The following is a 27,699-nucleotide window of genomic DNA, read 5'->3' as shown; positions in this document are numbered from 1 at the left end:
ATAATTCCTTTGGTATTTGATGTTATACTGGGCACGATCAGATGGCTCAGGCCCAAAATCATTGGTTAGCTATTAGTTGACTTTGCCCAAAGTGACCTGGTTTTGAAGAACAGGAGGTGAAAAATACTTGTTGATTCTCAATTGATCTATTGCCTAATAACTGTGGTTGAAGAGAGTTCATTGATGCCAGAATGTCCTCTGTCCTTGATAATAACTTCTGCACCAAATGATTAAGTTCCAGCGTATCGTGGGTTAATGAATCAAGTCTAGAATTTATTAGCCAGAACGACTAAATCTACCCTCCCTTTGTCGATCCATACTCACAGCTGTGCTAGGGTAGGGTTCATCGATGGGCAAAGCATAGAAAGGAGAGACTACCTATTCGAACCTGGAATTGTAGATTCGGTAAGAGAAGTTAAGATCAAAATCACAAACAGTTGCCTGAGCTGAAAAAGTCAAAACAGAGCCAAAAACGGGAATGTTAGGGGCAGGATTTCCCTTTGAGTTACCAGAGGTTTCACTGATTCTATTGCTTTTAGGAAAGGAGCAATTGATTTGTCTCTGGTAAAGACAGGTTTTCTTAGTTGGAGATTTTGCTTCTTTTATTGGATTGCCATCTTTTTTTTTATCTAAAAAGGTGATACTTGGCAACAAGAACAAACCAAATAAAACAAATAAAATCAGATCAAATTGAGTCAAAGGAAACACTTTTCATCAAGTGCATAAATAACTCCCCTCCTTGTTTAAAGTTATCCCTAAATTTCTCTACCCCCTCTCCTCATTAACCTTCCTCCGCTCCCTTAAACCATGACCCTACACCAACAGGGGAGAGTAAACTTTTACTCCTCCCAGAAAAAACGGACACTCCTACTTCCTGCAATTCCCTGTCCCTTGCCCCAAAAGAAACTGTACTAACGTAACTTAATGTCTCTTGGTAGACGCCCACTAGTCTGGCTAGTATTCTCTCCATTCTATGATTTGCCCATCGATGAGTATAGATCGACAAAGGGGGTGGGGGAGGTAGATGTAGTCATCCTAGTAACAGGATACAGCACCTTTTTCCCTCGTATGCCCCTATCCACCTTTGCTTCACCTATACTTAACTAGCACAGTCTCTCCAGTTTCAAGTACTTGACTCATCCAACCTTGCAAAGTACCAGGCATCCCGTTGGCTGACTTTCCTCATTTTTGTCTCCCATTGCACGAAACTGGGTCCTACTGAGGACTTCAAATAAGTAGTGATCAATGACCACTCAATTCATGCTGCTTTAAAATGAAATTCTCTGCTTTTAGGGTTTTGAGAAAGTGTCAATCTCTCAGGCACAAAATGGCAACTCTTGGTGAGTGATATACATTTTCTTGAATGGTCCCGCTTACCGCATTAAATACTCTTACCTAATAAAGTTTAAAGATGTTACAAGTCCAAAACATGTGAAATGAATCTTCCTTGGCATTGCATATTGGGCACCAATGGCAATCGATGGAAGTATCTTCTTCAAAACGCAAGGCTTTAAATAAAACATCCACCCATTAAAGAAAGTCGTCAATGGGAAATTTGCGCCCCTGAGACAGGCGAAGCTCAGACTGAAGTACCTTATCTACTTGACATGATCTAATTGAGATATTCACTCCGCCCCTTCTTTGCAAATCTTTAACAAATCCCTTAGTAAACTAAGGGGGGCATGTAAAAGCAAGTGGCGGAGAGAGGCATTACCCTTACTGGCTCTCCTCCACTTCTGAATCGCAAGCCTGCACAATATGTGCAAGAATGTGGTGCAGCCTTGCGTTTCCCCCTGTGATGGTTAGCAACTTAGCACCAACCAAGGCACCCTTGCACCATAATGCGAGGGTGTCTACGTGCCGGGGAGGATTGTTTATGTGTAGGAAGGTGTCCCTTTCTGCACATAAGCAATCCTAAAATGCCATTTTGTCACTGTCATGTGTGCTGCTTCGTGCAGCAAACATGAAAGTCACAAAATGGATCTTTTTTTTTAAGGATTGTTTATGTACAGGAAGGGACACCTCCCTACACATAAACAATCCAAGGCATTTGCTATTTCCATGTGTGCTACACAAGGCGGCACATATGGAAAAAGCAAAAACAAAGCGAAATAATGCATTTCTCCTTGTTTCACCAACTTAAGACCAAGTTTTCCCTGGTCTTCATTTTGGTGCTGCCTCCTTTGTAAGCCACCCTTGCACATAGGGGGCAGATAAAAATCAATGGGTGTTGTGGTGGAACACTCTAACACTCTTCACAACGCCCACTGCCCACCCCTTTTATGCTAACCATAGAGTGAAAGGGGGTGTTGTTGAGAAGGCAGCGTTAACCCACATTAAGTGGCTTAACGCTGCCTTGTAAATAAGGCTAAGACCCTATCGCCACCACAACATCGTGAAAAGTGACGTTGTGGTGGTGATAGAGACCTGTACATATGCCCCTAAAATTGCACTTATTTGAGCGTACAAAAATAAATGATGCTAGCTATACAGGGTTCTGGCCAATAACAGCAACTGCAGGGTTCTTAACATAAGGTCATCAAGGAAGTCTCCCACCTTAGACATACCAAAGTAGGCCCATTTATCCAATGTACCTATAGTTTTCTTAGGTAATCCCGGCCACAGAGAGCTGCAAAAGCCTAATAGCGTTCCAGCTTTTATATAAGGCGTATCTTGCGCTGAAAAAATCCTCTTTCTATAATACATCAGTTGGTAGCACTTATTATCTGACTTTCTTCAGAGGTTTAGGGGCTTTTAAACACCAAGAGGGGCTAGGGAGGTTCAAGGCTGTGAGCATTTGAAGAAGAACTGAGGGGCATATCATCAACGGCCATCGATAATTATCGCTGGCCGTGCTTAGCGATAGTTTTATTATCGCAGGCTATCTCTGGAATTTATCACCCTGGTTGCATGTTATTAACAATGCTTTTCTCCAAGACAATAAAAATTCTGGAAATAGAGAGGTTATCGCCGTTTTGCAGGGAACATCACTGGTTTTCCAGCGATGTTCCATGCAAAACAGCGATAACCTTGCTGATACGACCCACAGGGCCATCTCAGCATAATCTACCCCAATGTTAGGGATAGGTAAGTCTGCATTTTAGCAGTCGTTAGTTTTTAAAGAAAACAGCGGTTTTCTCCCATAACTAACGTGTGCTAAAATGCTGGGGCAGCCTTGTAAATATCGCGATGTGAACATCAGCGATATTTGCAAGGTTGTCCATCCAGGGTACACCCAGTGATGCCCACTTTGCATCTCAGTAGAGATGCAAAGGGAGGCGTTGGGAAAAAGCGAGAGTATGGACTGATCCAACATCGAGAGCAAACAAGTGACTCATTTGTATGAAACAGACCTAAAAAGGAATAAAATAAAGGGAGTCTCATTATTTTAATTAGGGCAATTTTACCAATAACTGAGAGTGAGAGTGAGAGTTGCCGCCAAGATAACTGAATTGTCAACTTGTCTTAGAACAGGGTATTAGTTATTGTGAAAAAAATACTTTTACAGAAAAATCTATGCCTCACTATCTGTTAGGACCCTCTCAAGAGGGGTGGGAGGCTTTTTGTGGAAGCATTAAAGAGTAGGCATTCAGTCTTTTATTCCATTATTCCATTATATTATAGCCTCCTAAAACCTGAAGAGGTTTTCATTATTTGTAGTGCCCTGTATATATTATCCGCTGTAGATGTTAAATGCTTCACCGCTCCATCTACATACATCTCTATTACTGGGGTCTCTGGAATAGGTGTTCAAATGAAACTATTCCAATTCAGGGCCTGGGCTATGGCCTCAATGAACAGGGCGAACCCCAATGAGATGGAGGTAACCCTGCCTAGTCGGGCTCCAACACCACTCCCTCTGCCTGCTTGTTATAATAATTAACTGAGCTCTCGCTGCCTGGTACAAGGCCCAAATCGAGATGGAAGTTGGAGAGGAAATCCAAACTTAGGTGCATTAGAGGGATTTCCAGCTCACAAATTCAAAGGCCTTCTCTGCATCCAGTAGAATATTCACTGCCAGCACAGAGTCTGTGAAATCAGAAACAAACCAGGTATTCATGGGCAGAGTGCACTTCTGATAAATCCTGTTTGATCTGGAGAGTCTACTACTGGAGCAACCTGCCCAATCCAGTTAGATATTCAACAAAGTAATCCGTCGGTGTGACCTTGCGCCCATTGTTTTCCTTTCTTATGGATACTAATCAAAACCCCTCTAAAAAGGAGTCAGGCACCTCTTTAGCCCACCGTGCTAAGAACTGACCGACACACTCTTGTTCTTTGTAAACCTGACACTGAAAGGTCTGAATATTAACCAGCTCTTTTTGGAGATAAAAGTCTCTAACCCTCTCCTTCGCCTCTAGCCATCTGCCTCGTAGAGACTTATTTGAACTTTCAGACAGTGCAGCTTGATTGGTTTGATACACATCTGATTGCAGAAACAAACGTGTTTCCCTTAAACGCTGCCTGGGAAATGAAGCTCAACTATTGGTAGATTTAAACATGTAAGTGCCGTCCAGATCTACTGAGGCATCATTGGTTGGAAAAAAAGCTTGTATGTCCAGATACACCTGTTCTCGCCACCCTCTAAGAGCACGGCCTGATCCATAATCCATCATCGAGAAATGATTTTCACAGGCTTGAGATAAGGACTGTGTTTTTTCTTTCTTCAGTGTCCAGCCGGACCTAGAAGAGTTTATTTTGCACAAAAAAGGGTCCCGTCTGGATGGCTCTATGGCCGAGTGCAGAGTGCCATCGAGCCAACCAGACGGGACCCTATTTCGGCCCCACTACAAGCGAATTGAGGCTCGCATGGAAAAGGTCCACGCTATTTAGCGCCCTGCAGGGATCTCAAGCCTTAATTTACGGCTACCTTCAATTGAAGCTCCCTGTCAAGCCAACGCTAGAAACGCTAGGCTCTAACGGTCTAAATTAAACCGACCAATCCGGTCTGTTACCAGTAACCTTTTCTGACGGCACTGCCAAGCGAAAACGGACATAACCCACGTCAGCCAAATCGAAACGTGAATACCGACTGATGTGTTCCAGCCACGTCCGGCCCACTTTATATCGTTCGTGGCTTACTCGACTAATCAGGCAAAGCCCATTTTAGTCCTGAAGATGATCCCACTATATTTTTGGAGATAGGGATCGAAACGTTCGTCGACTGTTTTGCAGTACTGCTTGTTTTATGATTTGCAATTTCCATGGCAGTTACTGTGGGTTTGAGCTTATCAAAATTTTGTATTGTATCATAAGCCACCCTGCTCTCCTTGTTTGCCTGTTAATTCTTTCTCCTTTTCCCCCATGTATTGTCTGCCTTTTGACTTGGTACAGGCTTGTGCCCAGTTACTAATGTGTGACTTGTCTCACTTGACTCTGTTTATACTTTAACATTTTGTGCAAAATAAACTCTTCTAGGTCCGGCTGGACACTGAAGAAAGAAAAAACACAGTCCTTATCGCAAGCCTGTGAAAATCATTTCTCTAAGTATTTTTTAAGCCCAGGACCTTTGTAAAATAAAAATAAGTAGTACTACCCGTGGTCCTTGGCCACTATTACGGGTTCCCTTGTACACTGTAACCCATAATCCATCATCGCCTCACCCCGGGCAATGAAACTGAACAGTTATATACTACCGCTGAGTGGCCGGTAGAACCACTAACCTGATGGGATTCATACATTGTAGCCAGGGAGCATGATGCCAGAAACAAATCAATTCTAGAAGCGGAGAGAAAAGGTTAAGAGTAACAGGTCAAAAATTTCAACCCTGCATTTTTTGAACACCAGACGCATCGTAAACCTGCACAAGACTATAAAGGTTCTCTCTGTTTATTTTTTCTGCTGGGTGCCTGTTACATTAGAGGGATCCCTAAGCTAGGTTTGGCAGAATATTAAAATTCCTGCAATGGATAATGGGGCATATTACCAACAACTAGCGATATTTATCGCTAAGTAGGCTTAGCGGCAATTTTTTTATCGCTGCTCATCGCCGGATATTATCGCTGAGATAACGTGCTATTAGCAACGTTTATCTCAAAAGCGATAATATTTCGGCGATAATGGCGAAATCTGTGAATATCGCTGAGAATACAGCAATATTCACGCATTATCGCTAACAGGGTCTTAGCCATTATATCCACCTCCCAATGGATATAATGGCTGAGAACTGATCTGAGCAGGCGTTCGTTTTAGGAGATATTCGCGCTTAGCGTGAATATTTCCATCGCTACGCCTGCCTTGCTAATAGGCGATAGCGACGTTAGCAACTGCTTTCAGTCGCTAACAGGTTGGGTACGCCCACTTTGCATGTCATTAGCGATAAATATTGCTGACATGCAAAGCGGGCCCCAAACCGGTCGCTATCTCCAACAAGCTGTCGTTAACTGCTGTTAGCGACAGCTTGCTAATAGGGCGATATAATTATTGCTGGTAAGCGGCCTAAAGCGGCGATAATCACATATCTCCCGCCTTGGTAATATGCCCCAATGTCCCCAGGAAGGGGGCACAAGACCCATGTCATAGTCTGGAAGTGACTAGGATCATCACTAACTGGACCGTGATAGTTTTCTACAGAAATCCTGTAAACTCCTACTTCAACGGGGAGTATTGCCCAATACCCTCCGTGGTCCTTGATAACCTTATTATACTTTGCTTGTAAATCCTTCTTAAGAAAGAGAGCCTCTCTCCTCTGCACCGTAGTTGCTGAGGAGAAGAATACGTCCCATCCAACCTTTCTCCTTCTCCCTCCCTGATACCCAATTGGTCTCCTGTATCAGAACAATACTGGGTTTATATTGTTTCATCCAAGCAAACACTTCTGTCCTTTTGATCTTATTATTCAAACCGCTAGCATGGAGGCTAACTAACGTTACGTTGGCCATCTCCTAGAGGTGAATTGCAGCCCTTCCAAGAAGACACTGGGATGCACCTGTAGAACTTAATTGAGTAATCCCGACAGCCGGCATCAGGCAGCCGGCAGTCAGGATTCGTTCCTGCCACTGCGGATTGACCCAAGTAATATGACCAAGTGCCCCTTTGTATTTGGATTAAACCCTTGCCCCCACAGTTACTCAATTACGTTCTACAGGGGCAGTCCAGTGTCTTCTTGGACAGAGCCCGCCCTTGAATCTCGACACTGCAATTTAAATAAAATGTAACCTGGTCCTGATGATGGCCTAACATTTCTGCAGGCTGAAACACTGTCGACTTCCACAGCGGAACTCCTGGCGCCCCCATTAGCGGATACCCTACTCATTTTTGTATTCATGTACCATTACTTGCCTGGGTATCCCAAATATGTAAAGAATTTTAAAATCCCACTTGTCATTTGTTGTGCCCACCACTATCGCTGTGTATACGTCAGGTGTCACTTGCGATGTCACACAACTTCACGAGCACTTGTGCACAGTATTTTGTAGGTTCCATGTCATTCAATGTAAAGCAGTGCTACCATCCCATGTGCTTGTACACATGAAGTTTAATATGTCCAACATGCTTATTAATTGAAATACAATTTGCCTTTAAAAGACAATGTCTCCTTGGTTTTCTCCCACTTTGGATTTAATCCATTGCAATTAATTGGGCCATATTCTAAAAATGAGCCATAGATATTACTGTCCTAACAAATTCAGCTAACATTGTCAATGTTAGCTTGCCTTTAAATATGTGACAACATATTTGTGAAGTCACATTACATGCCCTCTCTTTACTCTATGAACTATCTCAGCCTCCAACATCTGCTTCTGTGGCACTACACTACAGCACCAAAATCACTAACTACTACTTCCTTCCCTGATACCAAGCCAGCACCCAATCGAAGATACTTCTCCCTTTCCTCCCGTCCCTCAGCACAGGTGTCAACGGAGGGCACCGGAGGTTCCTACGACCCGCTATATGCCACAGACAGCATTGTTGGATGCCACCGAAGGTGACAGTGAGTTATTGGTATGATATGAATAAGCTTTGCCTTGTCTGCCACAAAGAGAGACCCTGATGGTGGTAGTAGCTCCTCAGGCACAGGTAGTTCTGGGACACCTGCCTTGATACATCCACGTGCACCATTTCCTTTATCTGCTCCAATATTTCCACCTGACCCAGTATTTCCACCTGACCCAATATTTCCACCTGACCCAATACCTCTACCTCCTTCACTTCTTCCACTTAACTGAAGACCTCACCATCCTACAAGACCTAATCATGCCCGAGATCTTCCTCTGCAGAATGACCAAACCAAATGGAATCTGTCCCTCCCAGTCAACTTCTAAAATAACCAACCAATGCAAAAATAAGTGTGCCCATATTGCCACCTGCTCTACAAGGATGGAGAGACCCCTGAAGAGAAAACGTCATGGAATGTTCAGAGACAAGGACAGAGGAGGGAGCCTTGGTGGACCTAATGTGTATAGTTGAAATTGTGTGAAATTTGTTCCTATCACTACGCCACCCCCTGGACCTTTTTTTCACTTTTGGACATTTGTTTGTTTAACTATTTCCCCACAAAAACAATGATTTGGTTGCAGTTTCTAAAAACTAAAATTCAAATCTTTACGTTTCTGTATTTATTGTGGGATTGGGCACTGATTAATATATTATAATGTGTGCTATATGTGATTGCCCATTTCAATATGCTGCTTATTTTAACCATTTGATTGCATTTCCAGATACAGTGATTTTTTAGGTGTTAGCACTGGGGCTTATATAGTTCATTTCCGTTCCAAGTAAGATAATATAGCAGGGAGTGGTGGTGTGAGGGAGTTAATATGTGAGGTATGCGGACTAAAGGTGTGCATGACTTTATTTTACGTTGTTACTTGGGTTTCAAAGTGTGGGTATACAGTCAGGTGTTGAAATTCACATAGAGTATGTAGTAATTGTTTAGGTTGCACACACCTAGCTACCACACATTTGATCAATATCTTGTACGCTTGTATATATTCTACATTTGCTTTTAGGTGCAATAATTAAGCTTGTGACACAGCAATGAGTAGGTTGCTGCAATATTTATTTAGGTTGGTGTATTCTTAGTGCGTAGAAAGGGAACTCTATTACTTCTGGGGGTGTGGCCACGGAGGAAACCGTAATGGCTGCCTCCGCGTGAAGCTCCACCGACCGGGCTCCCAACATGGCCAAATAGCATGTAATTCGCCACCATCCTGCTCACATAATCATTGAATCCGGCAGAGGAAGCGATTCCGCACACTTTGGTGCTTTCTGCGGCTCTGGGGACGGCGTTGTGGGCAACTAGGCGGAGGGGAGTGTAGGCCTCCCGGGCCTTGGCGACACCTCCCTTTTGCGCCCGTCTACCGGGTAAGTGTTGCTCGGGGTGCCCCTGCCGGGCTCTCTGCCCCTGTCCGTGCGAACTGCTGCTTCCCTCCAGGCTGCCTGATTCCCTGGGGCTGCGCTATGGGGGTGGCGGGCTCCTGGGGAGGGGGGGGGGGGGGTGCCGCAGCTCTTGTGCCTTGGCGTGTCCCGGAGCCGGGGCCTCGATTGGCGGGCTCACTGGTGTGTCTAGGGTGTCCAACTGGCATTGGTGCAAATTCAGGACGGTGAGTGTAAAAATTCAGGACAAAGGGTCAAAATTCAGGACACAAATTCAGGACAGGAGGTCAAAATTCAGGACAAAACTTCAGGACAATAGGTACGTTTTACAGACACATCAGAGGTCGCGCAATAGTATATAAATAAGCCCAGCCATTTCCAAACATATTCAACCATTTGCAAACCTATCCATCATGTATCCTTTCATCTATCATTTCACTCATCCATCCCCTCATCCATCCTTTCACTCATCCTCCATTATCCATCCATCCACCCATCCACCCTTTCACCCTATCCATCTGTACACTTATCCATCCACTCTTCATCCCATCCATCCATTCACTCATCCATTCAGCCATTTACCCTTTCACCAATCCAGCCATCCTTTCACTTACTAATCCTTCCACCGATCCACTCTTTTAGTCATCCATCCATCCTCCCTTTCTCTCTCCATCGACCCTTTCACTTAGCCTTCCTTCCATCCATCCATCCATTCATCCATCCATCCATCCACCCACCCACCCATCCATCCATCTACTCATCCACTCATCAATCCATCCATTGCCCCTATCACTCATCCATCTATCATTTCACTCCTTCACACATCTATTCATCCTTTTGTCCATCTACCCTCCCTTTCACTCACTCATCCATCCCTACACCCACCCTTTCACTCATATCTCCATTCATTCACCCTTGCACTTATCAATCCATCAATCCATCCGACATTTCACTCATCCACCTACCCCCCATCATCCACCCACCCACCATCCACCCACCCACTCATCCATCCTTTCACCCACCCACCATCCAATCCACTGATCCATCCTTTCATCCACCCACCATCCACCCACCCACTCATCCATCCATCCTTTCACCCACCCACTCATCATCCATCCATCCTTTCACCCACCCACTCATCATCCATCCATCCATCCTTTCACCCACCCACTTATCCATCCATCCATCCTTTCACCCACTCTCCATCCATCCATCCTTTCACCCACCCATCATCCATCCATCTGTCTGTCCTTCCCCTCATCATCCATCCATCCATCCCCTCATCATCCATCCATCCTTTTCCCTCATCATCCATCCATGCTTTTCCCTCATCATCCATCCATCCTTCCCCTCATCATCCATCCATCCTTTTCCCTCATCATCCATCCATCCATCCATCGATCTGTCCTTCCCCTCATCATCCATCCATCCTTCCCCTCATCAATCATCCAGCTACCCTTCCACCCATACATCCAGCTATTTACATTTTCTCTCCATCCTTCCCCTCACTCATCAATCATCTATCCTCTCTCATTATCCATTTATTCAATCTTTCATTCATCCATTCACCCTTTCACTAATTCATCCAGCCATTCACCCATCCCTTCACTTACTTACTCGCCCACCTTTCCATATTAATTTTGAGCTGAGCCCTTTTGAGAAGAGGCCCATCAAGAACTTCACCCTCGCTGCAGGGGCCGTTCCAGGACTGGGACAGAAGCCACCCAGGGCGGAGACAGGATCCACCACAGAGGAGGGACAAGAGCTATCACAGGCGGGGGTGGACTGGAGCCACAACATGGGTGACAGGATCCATCACAGGCGGGGGTGGGGGGGGTGGACTGGAGCCACCACATGGGGGGACAGGAGCAGGAGTCATCACAGGAGAGGGAACGTGATCCACCAGGGTGGGCACAGGGATGGGCGTGCAGTATTCTAGTATCATCTTGGGCTTCTCGCCCCCTCCTGCACAAGACAACGAGAAGACAGGCTCTCTGTCCAAAATGCCATCCCCCACTGTGATGTACAGCACTTACAGGAGATACTCTAAGAGAACTGATTGAACTGATTGTCCTCCATACTTTGTTAATCAGTGTGGGTGCGATTGTGCCATTTCTTTATTGTATTACATTATGCATGTTTGAAGAACCGAGGTTTGCTTACAAATTAGTGACAGTAATTAAGCTCGGTGAAGAGAAGCAGGTGCTGCCTCAGTGTAATCAGGGGTGTAATCTGGCCGAGTCTAGGATGTTTGGGGCCCTGGGTAGAAATAAAATGTGTGAGCCCCCCTCTAAATAGCAGATACAAGACGCATTCAGGGCTGTTTGCATGTGAATGGATGCCCCACAGCTCATCAAGGGCTGGAGGTGTGAGGGTTGCCATCCCTCTGGGCCTCTACAGTGCGGCTGGGGGTCTGAGCTTTCATACAGCATCGGAGTCGAGAAGGGAGGTGGGGGCAAGCTGTGTGCGGTTAAAATTACGGACAAAAGGCGTCCGTTAAAGAATCCTTCACGGACAACGGACAGACAGCCAAAATTACGGACTGTCTGTGAAATTTACGGACGGTTGGTCACCCTAGGTGTGTCTCGGGCTTCGGGGTGGTACTGAGTGGTTTGTTGCGGCGGGGGTCTCTGGCTGTGGCGTCGGGTGTCCCTGGTGATGACCCTGGTAGGACAGTGGCGGCCCGCCTAACCCCCACGTGTGGGACTACCTCCCCCGCTGTATGGGTTGGATGCGCAGAGGGGGCTGCATTGTGACTGGTCCAGCTGGCGGACGTTAGCACTGCGACGTGCGCTGTTTGCTGCTGTGTCTTGGGAGATCCCTGCTGGATGTGGTGCGGTGGCTAGAGTGCCTCCTCCTCCAACTTGTAATATCTGGCCGGAAAAACTTTGGAACACGTGCCAAGGGTATTTTTTCATTTATACTACCTGAGTGCTGATCACCTAACACTGACAGTGCTGAGGCATGATTTGGTGTTTCTGCTCTTGCCCCCGCGCCTGCATGGGACTCCCAGTGCTTTGTAGCTCATATTGGACTGCCTCCTTCTTCGTCCTTCCTCACTCCATTGGATTGCACAATTTTACTTCAATACCTTGTAGTTGGCCTCCCCAATGGGGAAGAGAGATTCCATTCAAAGAAAGCTTAGCTTTGACAAGTCCCCCTCCTCATGTCTGACACTCCTCCTGGCTCATCTGCGGGGGCTACCGGATCTGTTGACAGTGAAGATGCTGCCTCTTTGGTCACCGCCATGTTTGGAGAAATGAGGGCTGGCTTCAAGTCACTTGATAGCTGCTTTGACAGCCTTGAGCAGAAACTCGCTGATATGGGCAGTAAAGTCCAGGCCCACGATCGTCGCCTGGACGTGGCGGAATCCAGAATATCGGATGTTGAAGACAATGCCACGAAATCGTTCAAGCGGATGGAACACGTAGAAAGGATACTAAAAGAGGTGGCCATAAAAAACGAGGATTTGGAGGCGCGTATAATTGGATTTTTGACACCTTTGTAGAACACCTACTCATTGATTTGTTTGGCAGAGATACCTTACGACCGGTTTTGTGGTGGAACGCGCTCACAGGTCGCTTGGGCCTCGCCCTCGTCCGGGGCAGCCTCCATGCCCGATCATTGCCAGACTCATGAATTTCAAAGACTGGGACGCCATACTACGAGTTGCACGTGAGAAGGGAGAGGTTTAGTGGCAGGGCAGTACTCTGTCCTTTTTCCCTGATTGCACGCTGATGGTTCAGGTGGCGAGACGCAAGTTATCTGGAGTCAAGGCTACCGTACGTAACTTGGGACCTAAATAGGGCATGATATATCCGGCGAGGTTGAGGATTGATGTGTCCGGCAGATATCGCATCTTTGATGCCCCCACGGTGGCACAAGAATTCTGCCAGAACTATAAAAAAGAGGGGTCTCAGACTGCCCTCGGCTTTGCACCGGGTTCCCCATCCCATGGAGAGTCACAGAGCAGCGTTGATCTTTTTACCGACCCGGACCAGGTTTGATGTCTTCACATGACTTTTTTCCTTGTACTGCTCATTGTCTTGAACGATTTGATGTGGGCTTCTTTCTTTATCTCTTTATTCTCTTTTTTGCTACACATTGTTTTTTGCTGCCATTAACAGTTGGGACGCCCGTTAGGCATGGCGTTGCTACCCCTCATGGCGAATGCCCTATTGTCTTTCTTTACGTGGGTTTTTTTTGATGTTCCATTGTTTCATGGATTGGCTAAGTTTCACTATACGTCTTACAGGGTATGCCTCTATGGGGATGTCAGGAGGCTGGGTGGTGGGTGGAGGGCGGGGTGTATTTTGTTTTTGTGCATATTTTACTATGTTCACACTCTTGATTCAGTTGTGAATGATCTGAGTAGCACATTATTCAACACTTCTTTCTTTTTGCTTGTTGTCTGGCCAAAATAGGCCTTCAGTCTGGTCCTTCCAGACTTTCTTTGATGTCCTGGAATGTTCGTGGCCTCAACAATACCAGAAAGCCCAAACAGGTTTTCAGTTATGTATCACGGCATAACATTGATGTACTTTTCCTTCAAGAAACACATTTGGCACATGCAGATTCTGCTTCCGTTGCTAGGAGTTGGGGTGTCCATCGTGTTTTCTCTAATTTTAGTAGGTATGCTAGAGGTGTTGCGATACTTATACACAAGCGGGTGCCTTTCGAGTTTTCCAGTTGTAGCACGGACAGTGAGGGTAGATATGTAATAGTCACCGGTGTGCTCATGGGGTCTAAGTTTGTAGGAGTTTACGGTCCTAACGCACACTCCCCCTCCTTTTTTCAGATATCGATTTGCTGGTTGTTGGAGGAGACTTTAATTTGCTGATGAACCCCACCAGGGACAACACCTCTCCTTCCCCTGATACCAAGGCCCGCTCCCGCCCAGTGTTGTCAGACATTTGGTCTCATTTCTCCCTTATTTACGGAGAAGCCCGACTTCACTCACATTCCCACGCTCACACGCACCATTCTGGGTACCATAACACTAGAACTAGAATTGACTACTGGCTCCTCTCCCCTGGGGTCGCTCGTTGGGTAGAGGGCCTTCTCACCCTCCCGCAAACGTTGTCAGATCACTCCCCCATTGTGTTAATGCTGCAGATTCCCAGACTGGGGTCTATGAAAAACAGTGGCGTTTCCCTGGTAGAGCCTTAGCAGACCCTGTTTTCACGGAAGAGGACCGTGGTGCCATTGAGGACTATTTTGACCTTAACACTGGATCTGCTGATTCCTGGGCTACACTGTGGGAGGGATTCAAAGCCACAATTCGTGGGGTGTGCGTTGCCAAACATGTGGGTACCTTGCGAGACATCCCTTCCACTTTGTCTCGGATTGAGAGGGACATCTCAGTAGTTGACGGAGATCTGGCGACAATCCCGACAGAGGCTGGAGAAGCCAAATGCTTGGAATTACTAATGGAGTTTAGGGAAACTGCAGAACCGGAACTGCGTTTTCTGTGCAAACAATACACGGCACGCCAGTATGGTGAGGGTGATAGGCCTGGCAAATTATTGGCGCAGCTACTTCACCCTCCTCACCAGGCATCATACATCTCGGAAATAGTTGACCCGCAGGGTACGAGACAATATTCCACCCCTGATGTTTGTGACACTTTTTTGTCATATTACAAAACGCTCTACACTTCTACACTTTCGGGAGACCAGAAGGATCCCGGCCCTTATTTGAATGAGATCGCCATGGTCTATCTCGAAAAACACATGCAGGATTTTCTTGCCACAGCCATCACACCGGATAGCATTATCGAAGCAATTGATGCATTAAAAGGTTCCTCTGCACCTTGATGGATTCTCTGCTGATTTTTATAAAGCGTACAAAGAAGAGCTGGTTCCGAGATTGGTGGAGGTGTACGCTGAGGCGCTAGAGTCTGGCATACTACCACCGACTCTCCGTGAGGCGGTTGTTGTTCTTCTCCCTAAACCCGGCCGTGACCCTTCCTTTTGTGGTTCATACAGACCCCTTTCATTATTGAACTTAGACTTTAAGATACTTGCTAAGGTTCTGGCCATCCGACTTTCGCTTTTGATGGAATCCATTATCTCGCCGGCATAGTCGGGGTTTGTCCCAAATCGATCCACCTCTTTTAATTTGAGGACATTGTTCTCGGTTTTACATAGGATTAATCCCTCTACTCCGGCCGCTGCTGTGTTTTTGGACGCTGAGAAAGCGTTTGACACGTTAGAATGGCCCTTTTCTTTAACATTTATGAGGCGTATGGGCATGCCTGAGATGTTTGTATCTAAGGTTGCTTTATTATACACCGCGCCTACGGGCCGGCTCCGTTTAAATGGTACCTTCTCTGAGAAGTTCTCGTTGTCGCGCGGCACACGGCAGGGATGTCCCCTTTCCCCGTTGTTGTTCATCCTGGCGATGGACCCTTTGGTCCGCCATTTTCAAGAGAACAACCTCCACTGTGGTCTCCAGTTTCGCACTGGGCCTCTTCTTCTTTCTTTATACGCCGATGACATAATTTTGAATGTAAGAATGCCTCAGACTAACCTAGAGCCTTTAGTGTTGGACTTAACCCATTTTGGAGAGTACTCGGGCCTCTGCATTAACTGGCACAAGTCCATCCTCTTTCCACTCACCCCCTCCACCCTAGAATGGAACTGCGCCTTCCCTCTGGAGTGGAATACTGATTCGGTAAGATATTTGGGGATCCACATCCACCTCGATACGGTATCCATAATTAGGCTGAACTATGGCCGCGCTCTTGACTTCCTGGAAGACCATCTTGATTGATGGATTCACCTTCCTTTATCCATGGCCGGCCAGATTGCTATAATAAAAATGATTGTTCTACCTCGGTTTTTATATCTTTTCAATAATATCCCAATTCCATTACCAAGATTTTTTTTTGCAACTTCGCTCCTTACTGTTGCATTTAGTACGGGGTGACAAGACTCCACGTGTGTCTTGGCATGTCTTGACGCTCCCTTATGAGAGGGGTGGCTTTGGGGTTCCCGATTTTTTCTTTATTTTTTGGTCGCACATGGTTGGTTCGTATGCCTTTTCTTAGTTCCACCCGGATGCCAGGATTTTATATTTGAAGCCTGAGGCCGACCTGGTGTTGCCTGTTCCGCTTAACGCCGTTCTCCTCAGGGGTATTCCTCGTGACCCGCAGGACATACAAACAGTTTCGTCTACCTGCTTCGCTTGGGAAAGGCTGCGCAGGCTGCTTCAGGTGGACAGATTATATTGCCCTGCTCTTCCTTTGCCCAATGCCCACTGACTTCCCATTACCGGCGAACCCGTGGTCCAACACACACTGTCCAAATATCAACTCCACACAATAGGCAACCTGTTCCCGGAGGGACATGCCCTCTCCATAACTGAAGACCAACGTTTTGCCAGCCGTAGCTTTATGGACTCTTTCATTTTGACTAGACTCCGGTCCTTGCTACGCGCCAAGTTCCCCACATTCCCGATTCCTCCCGATGACATTACACCTCTCACATTTATCATACAGAACCGGACTGGGGCACACATGGTCTCTAAGCTGTACAAATTGTGTTTGGACTTGCTTCCTTCTTCGGATTCCAAGGTACGCGCTGCGTGGGAATTGGACCTGGGTTATCCAATGACAGACGATCAATGGGCGTGGTCCTGTGGAGCTACGAGAGATGTGTCCATCAATAGCAGACACAAACTCATCCACTTCAAGTTTTTGAGACGACTGTACCACACTCCTGCCCTTTCCCATAAGATTGACCCTTGCAGGCCTCACTGCTGTCCTAAGTGTAGAGCTCCACAGGCTGACTTCTCCCACCTTGCCTGGACTTGCCCTCTTTTGCATGTTTACTGGGTCCAGGTGCATCGTATTTTTGGCGATATACTGGGCATTGTGTTAACTCCCACCCCAGAGATTGCCCTACTGGGCTATGTCGCTAATTTTCCTCGCCCTGTCCGAAAACTAGCTGCCCTCGGATTTCTGTTAGCAAAGCGCGTAGTTGCATTGCTTTGGTGCTCTAGACGCGCTCCAAGTTCACGATCTTGGCTTAGAAGCATGGCTATCTGCAACGTTATTTGCGTAGAATATTCTACACAGATCCCACGTGCATCACGTCCGGTTGACATTTGGGGCCCATATCGTTCGTACATTGCTAGGATTACTGAGGAACAACAATCTCAGTCGATGTGCTCCATTGTCCCAGAGGGGATTGGGTAGTCTTAAAAATACGGATGTGTTGGTGCTGCTCGTACTTTCCCCCTTGCCTCAGTCCCACTTGATGTGCCTTCCAGGGCCCCTTAATGCTTGATGTTGCATGCTGATCAACGCTCCACTATGTGGATATAGCTTCCAGTTTTTCTGTGTTGTTTGCTACCCTGGAATGCAATGTATATGGGTACATGTGATGCATGATTTGTAACGTTATTTGAACATAACCAGGGATCATACTATTATTATGCTTTTATTATATGACATGGGCTGCTCTCACTCTTGCACATGATTGTTCATTTGTCTTGTTTATTTTGTCCCTGCATTAATGACATATTTGCTGGAATTGTTTTAATTTCTTTTCTCATTTTGAAAAAGATAAATAAAGTTAAAAAAAACTCTATTACTTCTTTGTACATATGCCCCTTAGTTTCCAATTCAGTAGTACATTTTGACTCTTTTCTCCCGAGTGTCTGGGTCCGATTAACTCCCCTGCTGTTCCATGGTACCTGTTCAATGGCAGAAAATGTAAACTTAGATACATCCTGAAAGTATACCTCATGTCTCTCTACAGGGTAATGTGGGTTATTATGGTCAATAGCCCTCATGCGCTCCAAAATCCGTTTCTTAACCATATGATTGGTACTCTCCACATATCTTTTATTGCATGTGCATGTCAATGTAAATACAATGTATGGGGAGCTGCATGTAATAATTGATTGCTCAATGTTTCTACAGTCCCTGCCATATGGAACCTTGTATTCTTTCATACTGCAACTGTTCTTTCATACTTTACACCTGACACTGGGGTAAACCCCTTAAATCTGTGTTCTCTTAGTAAGAGTGATATCACTATGCTTATTTGGGGATAAATTGTACATGCACAGGCAACTGGCAACTGGCAACCCAGACGAGGAAAGCTTTGCTCTCTAGAGCAATTGGAGGCCTAGCTTATTTTGCAAGTAAACTATGAAATAAACCAATCTCGGAATTGATAACTATATATAAGGCAAAATGTGACTCTACAGCGGTATATGGAGCAGGTATCAGGGGTTATGCAAATGTAATGGGCCTACAGCAATGCGAAAATGCCTTTTTAAGTTATTTATTGGCTATCCCCAAATCAATTTCTAATTATGTATGTCATTCAGAGGTGGGCTTACCATACCTGTCAGACATATTAAAATCACACCCTCTTTTACTATGGCATAAAATCTGGGTGACAGAAGAGGCGAACTTCAATCGTGAAATTATAAAAGACTGTATGAAACTTGAAAGATCTTCCCTTATCCCTTGTTTAAGTCACATCAAGGACATGTCACAAGAGTTGGGCCGTCCGGAATTTTTTAATGATCCGGAAAGCATGAAATGTATTAGTAGAAAAACTTTACAAACCGATTATATGGCATTCCTAGCTGAAAAAAGCTTATTGAAGGAAAAGGATAAAAACGACTGTTATGGAGAATTATCTTACTCTTTCAAGCCCAGGGTTGCAGCTATATTTATCTTGTCTGCAGGGAAGCTATGAGAGGATGTTGCTAACATGATTTCGCATAGGGATACCGCATAGAATGGTTACCTTTCCAGAGGTAAATGACTGGTCTCACAATCTAACACCTTGCCCATGTGATGAAGAATCAATACAAACAACTGTTCATATTACCCTTTTCTGCAAATTTTATTTGATGCCCCGGAAAAGATTTTTAAAGTCGTTTTTAAGAGACCAAGGTCTGAAACAGAGTAAAGTGGCTTTTTTTAAGCTGTAATGTTTAGACAATGAATAAACAATTTGTGTGATGCTGTCTTATTTAAAAAGTGTAATCAAGTATAGGAAATCAATGCAGTAAATGTTAATGATGTTATTTTAAGAAGTTATAACCTATTGGTGCCCACGGAGATAAAGGTTTTATTGTATAACCTGCTGCTGTGTATAATGTTTACATGTGTACCTTTTTTTAATATGCTTTTATGGTTTTTAACACCTTAACTGCGGTCGTTATTTAGCGGCAGGGCGGCGGTTTTAATAAGTGGGCGAGGCCATGTCGGTAGTTGAACGTTCGCAGCACCAGCGAGGTAGTGCTTGCGACGGCCAACGGCAGCAGGGAAAGGGTTAAAGAAAAATCGACTAAAGCTATACTTGACTTGACTTGACTCTTTTCTCCTGAGTGGCTGGGTCCGATTAACTCCCCTGCTGTTCCATGGTACCTATTCAATGGCAGAAAATGTAAACTTAGATACATCCTGAAAGTATACCTCATGTCTTTCTACAGGGTAATGTGGGTTATTATGGTCAATAGCCCTCATGCGCTCCAAAATCCGTTTCTTAACCATATTATTGGTACTCTCCACATATCTTTTATTGCATGTGCATGTCAATGTAAATACAATGTATGGGGAGCTGCATGTAATAATTAATTGCTCAATGTTTCTACAGTCCCTGCCATATGGAACCTTGTATTCTTTCATACTGCAACTGTTCTTTCATACTTTACACCTGACACTGGGGTAAACCCCTTAAATCTGTGTTCTCTTAGTAAGAGTGATATCACTATGTACCAGAAAATCCCTTAGGGATGGACATTTACAGTATGTAACATTTGGCTTATCGCTTACTAAACTGCAAAGAGTAGGATCACACTTGAAAATGTTCCAATTTTTTATCACTGCCTCTTCAGGCATGTGGTCTGTGTCCTCACTCCCTCATTCTGAGGTATTTCCCTGTGAAGACAGTCTGTTTTTTGAACTTCTGACAACATTCGATGAGTTCAATTACTTTGCCATACTTATCATTGCACAAATTTGCTGTTTGTAAGAATGTATTAACAGGCATAAAAAAATAAGGGGCATATGTACAAGGACTTAACACCACCATAGCGTCCAGTTTTATCACGTTACAGCAGCTATTTTTTTATCGCCTTATTTACAAGTTGCCACTAACTGGAATTAGCAGCACTTTACCAGCAAAAACTTGAATTTTAAAGATTGCCACTTCTGTTCAACGAAAATGAGATGCAAGGTGCGCGTTCCTGTGCAAAAATTGCCGCTAACCCCACTTCGCGATATTTACTAGGAATTCCTTGTATTGAGCAAAACCTAAATAATCTGCCGCTAAGTTCACTTAGATGCAGTTTTTTAAGACCAGAAAGTATCTGGTCTTAAAATTGGTGCAAACACTTAGGGCCTTATTTCTGAGGTTTTGGTGTTGGACAGCGCAGCCAATAATATTGCTGCGCTGCCCTGTACCAAAACAAAAGCTCAGGAATGTACCCTAAAATAAGATAGGGCACAGTCCTGGGACTCATTCATGAAAAGTGTTACATCGCTGCAACAAAACTGCTTTGCAACACTTTTCACTGAGCCCTCCTTGCGACTCCATGGATGTGCCGTAATTACTGTACGTTTTGAAAAAAGGAGGGGTTTGGCCCTAAGGGTTAGAGGGTAGGTATGGTCTTAATATCAAAAAATAGAAAAATGACCTCAGCCTCAAATCGCTTCAAACACATTATTGATATGAAGTAAGATAAACAAAAATTAATATGTTTATCTTGGCAATGAATTTTGCCTTTTATTTAATGTTTTTTATGGATTTATGATTTTAATCACAAAAAGAACACATCATCAACTAAACAGAATATCACAATGGTACAAAAACAGTACGAAAACAAATAAATTGTGTCTTATCGTACATTTAACTACAAATACATATTCAATACATTTACACATAACAAATGATATGTCAAAAAACAGTTGATATATACATGATTAATCTCATATAGTTGTCATAAAATGAAAGAATTTCGACAACTGTACAACCCTATACTTAGAGAATAAATAATTCTAATACTCTAAGCATTCATGCACTTGAATCAGTTTACTAGTTATTCACGGACTCAATGCCATTGCCACTTAATGCCATTTCCGACGCGTTTTGAGTTCTGGTTTATGGATTACCGGACTCTCATCGGGGCTGGATTATTCTTTTCCATAAAAGACTGCATGGTGCCAATGTAGGTTGTGAGCCTTAGCAATGTTTTTCAATGCAGTGGGTGCAACTCTTATTAGTGGTGTGTTTGTTCAAACCCACTTGTGCTTTCAGAAATTTTAGTCAGGACACTCGCAAGTCTTTATATTCGTTAGAGGGCGGGAGATGCAAACCGAGGGAGAGGTTTTTTCATTTTTCGATTTCAGTTGTTCTTTGTTTGAAGATTGTTCGACATTTTCGACTTCTGAAGATATTTCAATTGCGTTCCCACTCCGGGTTTGTGTAATTACTATACGGCGCTCCATGTCGCAAGGATTTACAGATATGCAAGTATTCCTGACGTATTTGTTTGTGCTAAAGTCACGCATTGCTGCAATTTCTCAGGCATAACTCAACTCCTGCAATGCTAATCCCTATGGCACTGCGTCACCCCTATGCCCACCATGGGGAAGGCGTAAGGTCTTGGAGCAGTGATGTCCTAGAGTTGTCACAGTGAAATCTCATAGATTTCTATGTGCCACCCCTATGAGGCTTTTTGCGTGGGAACACCCACCCTGCATATATCCTACCTGAAGCAGGCATAATGTGGCATAGGGGTTCACAAGTTCACACATATGCCTAGATGAGTCCCATTGTAGAGTCTAGTTTGGCATCCAGGGTGTGTGCGGTCAACTTCCCCAGCGGCCAGCGACCCCCAGAGGCTCGGTCCAATTACACGGAGGAGCTGCCAGGATGTCGGCCCAGTTGGAGCTCCATCAGTCATGTTTGTGCGCTGTGGTGTTGGCAGAGTTGTGGTGCTGAGGGAGTTGCCAAAAAGTTCTTGATGGCCTTGATCCAGCTGCGGCTGGGGGCGATGTTGGCAGTGGTGTGTGTTAGGCATGGTGAAGGCATGATGTATAATATGATGGTCGGTCCAGGAGAGTTTGGGGATGCGGCTGTAGTTGAAGTTCCCGCTGGCGGAGAAGACGGGGTCAAGCATGGGTCTGGCTATGTGGGTTGGTGTGGTGACTAGCTGCTTGAGTCCGATGTTGGCGAGGTCGCCAGGAGGGTGGTGGTGTTCGGTCAATGGGGTTGTCTAGGTGGAAGTTGAGGTGTCCGAGTAGGATGTAGTCCGTGGATGGGATAAATTGGGGTGTGATGAGGTCTACAATGTCATCAGTGAATGGGGGTTCAGCGGCCGGGGGGCTTGTAGATGAGGATGCCATGGAGGGTGGGGTTGGAGTTGGTACGGATCTGGAAGTGGAGGTGCTCCATAGTGGCCGTCGTCTCATTAGAGTGAGTGGTCAGTCGGAGTGTGCTTTTTTAGATAATGGCAATGCCTCCTCCTGGGTGCTCGGGTGGTCCATGTAGGTGAATTGGTAGCCATTGTGGATGGTGATGTCCAGTCTAGAGCAGAAGTTGGTCCAGGTTTCTGTGAACAAGGCGATGTCTGAAGAGGTGGCGTCAAGGAGGTCCCAGATTTCTGTTGCGTGTTTGTAGAGGGACCGCACATTGAGGAGGATGCAGTTGAGCCGGTCGTCTGCGCTGTTGCTTGGCTTTCTTTGAGGCCGGGTCCTGCATATTCTGTGCTCCTGCTCTCTTGAGTCTGCTACCAGGAACAGCAAGCAGGCAGCCAGGCTCTCTCCCCTAAGCAATCACAATGCTGGAATGCAGCATTATGATTGTTCTTGAGTGCCATGACAAGACGTTTAGCCAGGGGCTGGAGAGGTGAGCATTTTCTCCGTGGAGGCTGTAATGCATCCTGCAACAGGGAAGTGTACATGAGTGCCCCACCGCCTTCCTGCCCACATAGGAAACATAGCATGAGAATATAAGAAAGTTATCATGTTATGTATCATCTTCTTGCACTGCATGAAAGCAGTGGGTGACCCTCTTCTGTCATAGCGAGGAGCCACCACTGGGAGTGCTTCACACACAGGCGCTAGGCCTGGGCCCGACTCGACCCCCGGGCCTCCTCAGCCACGTGTCCCAGATTCTCCTCACCTGGACATTGACGCAGTGGCGCAATCCGCTGCACTCTCTCCAAATCTGTGCTTCAGTCAGCAGTCGCCTCAGTCAGGCAGGATTTCACAAGCCTGGGTACTGCAGGCGCCACCAAGTCTGCTGGGGAACCTCCCGACGCAGGAGATGTAACAAAGCTACCTTGTGCGTGAATTTCCAGTGCCCGCACCTCACAAGTTTGGCGCAGCTCAGGGGCCTCACCCTCCAGAGCATCTGGCCAGGTCAACATCCTCCAGCCTGGGATGCAGAGATATGCGGCCCGCCGCTGGTAAATCTCCTCCGTGCACCCTAATGCGGTGGTGGTGCGTGGTATGCAATGTAGACCTCCCTACATTTACTGATTCAAGGGTGTACTAGGAGGTTTTCTCACACAGGTCAGCAACGTGTCTAAATGTGACCTGGCAGACTTCACCACCAGATAAGGGCGATCGCCGACGCCTCAATGTCTACTGCCATGGCCCAGCAACTCCACAGCACCTCCGCATCCCACTCCGGGTTCCAGGCTCATGCATAGCGCGGCCTTAAGCCCCTGGGTAAGTTTGCGCTTTCAAGGCTTTGACTGCCATTATGTTGCAAGGAGGATGCTATGAAAAGTGATGCGTCACAGGTTTTCTCCAGCAATGCGCCTCTTTTCATATATGTAGCCCTGAGTCTGCCTTTCTTCTTCCCCTGGGACTCTGGCTGGTCATTGTGGCTGTTGGGGGGTTCAGGGAGGCTGTTGCTCTGTGCTGCACTTGTTCCTGCCTGCTCTATTCTGCATTCCATTGTTTTTCTTTTCTTTGTTTAGTTGGAGGTGGACTTATTGGCTAGGTGAAGTTCTGCTGACTAACATGAGTTTTTTGCCGGCAAATTTGCCTTTTATCAGTTTTCCGATTTTGTATCACCTTCACGTTAGAGTTAGCAGCAGTTTTCACAGTGACTACCTGAAACTATCGCCATGTAGCCACCTATTGTAAATACATCACTAACAGGGCGATAGTTTTTGGTTATAGGCCAAGGTTAAGAAAACTGCTGCTAACTAATGCTAACTCTAGTTAGCAGCAGTTCTTGTACATATACCCCCAAGTTTTTTCATGGAAAATTATGTCATTCACTCTCGCATGACCATTACCTTTGTGCAACTACACAAAACCTTTGGCCACAATCACAAATAGGTTTCTCATATGTCAGCTAAGGAACACTATTAGGGCCAGATGTACAACCATTGGCATTAGCGACTCGCAGATTGCGAAAAATTGTGAGTTATGAGTGTCTGAGGCACCAATGGGGTCGCAAATTGCATGCCTCATCAATATTCATGAGGCACTCGCAATTTGCAACCCCATTGTGAATGGCCGGCCCTCCCAGCCTGCTGGGCTCTCGCAGACCTCCATGTCTGGGACTGCTTTTAAATAAAGCAGCTTTTTTTTTAATGCAGCCCATTTTAATGAAAGGAAATGGGATGCATTTAAAAAATAAAAATAAAACGTTTTTGTTTAATTTTTTAAGGGCAGGTAGTGGTCGCTGTGACTACTGCCTGCCCATAAAAAATATTTTCCCCTGCATTCACAAAGGGGAAGGGGTTCCATAGGGACCCCTTCCCTTTTGCAAATTCTTTACCACCCTCTTGAAGAGGAAGGTAAATTGCGAGTGTTTTGCGTCCGCAATTGCGGTCGCAAAACTGTTTTACATAGGGTAGCGAGTGGCTTTTAGGAAGGGACGCCCTTTGAAAGCCCCTTCCTAATTTCGAGTCGCAATTCCTATTTAGCTAAATAGGTTTTGTACATGGCCCATTGGTATCTCTGCATGCACAAACGGGTCACAAACCTGTTGCACATGCAAAAATGGGGCGCACATCTGACCCATAGTATTCCTTTTTAGCATTTAGCTCTTGCAGCTGGATCTCATCAGGGGCTTCTGCACCCCCATAATCAAATATTAGATGCCCAGAGAGCAGAGACAAACATGGAATGCAAACGGCAAACAGGTGGAGCTTCTTACAGGGAGCAATTATAGGAATTAAAGGTGTATCATCAGGTTGCACTGCATTTTCAGACCTTAACTATATCTGGGAATGGAAGCCAAACATGAACAGCAAAGAATAACTTTGTTGAAAGGTGTGGCACAGCAGCCAGAGCGGCTGACTCCGGAATGGAGGGATCACTGTGTGATCCCTGGCACAAGCAGGAGCTCAGCTCAGCACCATGTGACTCTGGGCGATAGCTCTCTTAACCTCCCCGATGGCACCCAGCGCCTTGAAACGCTAAGGGGTGATTAGTTTGCTTTTTATAAATACTAGATTGATTGAAAGACAGTTTCAATTTTGGGGATAATGATAACTCAAACTAAATGATGAGAGGACTCACTATATCACCCTCCCTAGACTGTGAACCTCAGCATCACTTTGTATTGTATTGTATATTGGATTTATATAGTGCTTATCACCCAGGGGTCTCTAAGCGCTTGCCTTGGGAACCTGTCCTGGCTTTTCCCTGTGAGATAGCCCCTACAAGGCAGCCCCAAGGTGAAAGCCAGGCATCCCGCCGCAGGGGGGCCGTTGTGGAGATTAAGCAAGCTTAATGCCCAGAGTTGCAGAGTGTGAACCCATGATTAGGTCAGGCACCGAAGCGAGAATTATCGAGTCCATGGACATTTGAGCTCAAGACCCTGCCGCGTCGGGTCTGACCTCTGCTTCAGGGTCTGCCTGCTCTAACCAGTGAGCCACACTTCTCTTTGCAGTTATTTGCATGTGAGCATAAGAGAGATAAGAAGTGTCCTAGTTTTGAGGGCCTTTGGCTTAGCATGCCCCAGCTTCGCTTATAGGTGCCGTTGCTTAAAATATAAATATAAAATATAAATATACATTTTGTAGATATTCGCTGATATTCACTAACCCACGGTACCTGCTTGCCACAGAAAGGTGGCATCACTCTCAAATTAAAAGACCTGGACACATGCAGAGAATGCTGGTGCACTCCCTTTAAATGAAAGATATGCATGCACTAAGTACCTGTGAGTGCCTGTCTATTTAAAGCCCTGGTAGCTTCACATTTGAAATGGCAAACAATGAAAGGTTTCAGTTCCCAATACTATGTTTCTGTTAATTTGCAACAGGACTAAAAACATTCAGTCAGAAATAATATTAAGGAACACCGTGCATGCCCCTGGCACCTCTCGCAAAAATGATTACTTTTCTGATTCTAACATCCTAGAACAAAAATGCAATTTCCTTTCCTGTCCCACCCCACACGCAATCTTGATAAACGGCTTAAGATCATGTCAGCTGCTATGACTTTAGGAGAGCTTCCCAGACTCCCAGGGATAAGAGGATTATCTGCTGCAGACCTGAACAGGAAGACATTATGCAAAACTCACAGAGCACAATCTATGCCAAATCCAAGTTGTTGACTCAAATATGACTCTTCAGCTCTTTTTTAATAATATAATCCCCTGCAGCTATCATACGCATGTAATTAAAACAGTGATAGCTAAGCAGGCAGCTCTACCCTCAGGACCAATCCGTGGCGTGTTCCTCTCCCTGCGGATGTGGAGCATAGAGCAGGCGAGCCGGCTTTCGCAGCTGCGGGTTGGGCTAGTGCTGGGGGGGGGGGGTGTGGGGGAAGGAGGTTGGGTTGGTGCAGGTTGAGTTTTTTTAATTGACCTGGAAGGGGTGTGCATGGAGTGAGAAACAACACTTACAACGCAATTTTTACAACGCACTATCTTTACAACGAAACGTTTATAACGCAACATCTATTACAAAGCATGCCATTACAACGCAACCATTACAACGAATGTCACTACAACGCATACCACTACAACGCATGACATTACAACGCAGTCAATACAACGCATACCATTACAACGCATACCTACACTATCCAACACTCACCCTACTGTTGCACCCCCTGGAGTTAGAATAGTAATTTTTACCCCTACAGTATCCAATACTTACCATACATGCAATGTAATGGTATGCGTTGTAATGGCATGCGTTGTAAATGTAGTATGCATTGTAGTGGAATGCGTTGTAAAGGTAGTTTCAAAGAATTTGTTATAATGGCATGCATTGTAATGGAATGCGTTGTAATGGATGTTGCGGTGTAAAAAATGCATTGTAAAGGTATGCGTTGTAAAAGTATGCGTTGTAACGACATACATCCACATGGAGTTCCCCAGTGACATACTAGACACTGGGGACCCCATTCCCCGGGTTAGCCTGCTCATG

Source organism: Lissotriton vulgaris, unplaced genomic scaffold (assembly GCF_964263255.1).
Source record: "Lissotriton vulgaris unplaced genomic scaffold, aLisVul1.2 SCAFFOLD_5286, whole genome shotgun sequence".
Classification (NCBI taxonomy): domain Eukaryota; kingdom Metazoa; phylum Chordata; class Amphibia; order Caudata; family Salamandridae; genus Lissotriton; species Lissotriton vulgaris.
The sequence above is the reverse complement of the archived record's forward strand: the minus strand, read 5'-3'. Positions refer to the sequence as shown.